This window comes from Nansenia antarctica (assembly GCF_963989245.1).
Source record: "Nansenia antarctica genome assembly, chromosome: 9".
NCBI lineage: Eukaryota > Metazoa > Chordata > Actinopteri > Argentiniformes > Microstomatidae > Nansenia > Nansenia antarctica.
This window is the reverse complement of record NC_137679.1, coordinates 42,941,719-42,943,655: the sequence shown is the minus strand read 5'-3', so window position 1 is coordinate 42,943,655 and position 1,937 is coordinate 42,941,719.

Here is a 1,937-nt window from a genome sequence, read left to right as displayed (position 1 = left end):
CTTCAAACTAAAAAACAGGTCAGAAATCTTGGTGTTATCCTAGACTGATCTAAACTTCAACAGCCACACAAACTTGATAACTAAATCGGCCTACTATCACCTGAAAAACATAACAAGAATGAGAGGTTTCATGTCTAAACAAGACCTTGAAAGCTCCTCCATGCATTTGCCTATTCTATACGTATCGCTATAGTAGATTTACTCAATTATAGAAATGGTCTACTAACAGGCCTATCTAAGGGGGCTGTTTGTAAATTGCAGCTCACCAAAACGCTGCTGCTAGGGTCCTAACAAAAATGAATACGTTTGAACACATTACACCAATCCTGAGATCTCTACACTGGCTACCAGTCTCTCAGAGAAAGTGCTCCTAATTGTATACGAATCACAAAATAGTCTTGGACCAAAATACATATCAGATCTCCTCCCACCCCACATTCCAGCAAGGCCCCTAAGGTCAGCTGAGGCTAATCATTTCAAGAGTGAAGTGCTCCTGGAACAAAACCCCTGAATAAATCAAACAGGTCAAAACCCTAAAAATATTTAAATCTTAAAGCTAAAAACCTTCATGTTGCAACAGTTATGATTAAACACCAACACTTCCATCCATGTATTTTTATTCATTTCTATTATCTTATTAAATGTTTATATTTAATAATATAAACATCTTGATATATTTTATTTAATGTATGTAAAGCACTTTGAATTGCCCCTGTTGTATGAAATGAGCTATACTTGCCTTGCCTTAAACAGTCTGTTCTGAGACAGACAGACCCAGCTGCTTTCAAACTCTATGTCTTTTCTGCTCTCTCTGCAGTTACTGTCACCTGTGGTGATTCTGGTGAGAGGAGGTTCAATAGAGCCACTGGAGTGATGACTTTGTTGTTGTTGTGTGCTTAACCCAGGGGAGGGGTGACAGAACGCTGTTTGGTAAGCTCCCAGCCAGACAGACTTGGCAGAGATTCCACAGTTTAAAAATGGAGCTTAAAATCACAACAGCTACTTGGCTACGAAACAAAGCATCATCATTGATGGATTTTTGGCAAATAAAGTCACCCTTGGCACTGTAGAAGTTTCAAGTTGCAAGTTTATTTCACTTTACACAAGTGTAAGAGAGTAAAAGGCTTCGGTTCCTGACATTGCAGCACAAGACAATAAGGCAATAGGCATAATTCAGGATAAAAAAGTGACAATAGTACATTACATAAGTGACAAATAAGACAGGATACAATCAGCAATACAACTAGTAATAAAATAGATCAAGTAGTAAAGTGGCTGTGAGCTTAAGGTTAAGGTAGTCCGTATGCATGGGGTGTGCTTGGGGATGATAGTCAATTCTCTACAGTCAGCTTGTTCATGAGCCTGATCGCCTGGGGGAAGTAGCTGTTGGTTAGTCTGGGGGAAGTAGCTGTTGGTTAGCCTGGGGGAAGTAGCTGTTGGTTAGCCTGGAGGAAGTAGCTGTTGGTTAGCCTGGGGGAAGTAGCTGTTGGTTAGCCTGGGGAAGTAGCTGTTGGTTAGCCTGGGGGAAGTATCTGTTGGTTAGTCTGGGGGAAGTAGCTGTTGGTTAGTCTGGGGGAAGTAGCTGTTGGTTAGCCTGGGGGAAGTAGCTGTTGGTTAGCCTGGGGGAAGTATCTGTTGGTTAGTCTGGGGGAAGTAGCTGTTGGTTAGTCTGGGGGAAGTAGCTGTTGGTTAGTCTGGGGGAAGTAGCTGTTGGTTAGCCTGGGGGAAGTATCTGTTGGTTAGTCTGGGGGAAGTAGCTGTTGGTTAGTCTGGGGGAAGTATCTGTTGGTTAGCCTGGGGGAAGTAGCTGTTGGTTAGCCTGGGGGAAGTATCTGTTGGTTAACCTGGGGGAAGTAGCTGTTGGTTAGCCTGGGGGAAGTAGCTGTTGGTTAGCCTCTGAGTTTTAGCCCTGAGGCTCCAGAAGAGGCTTTGTCACT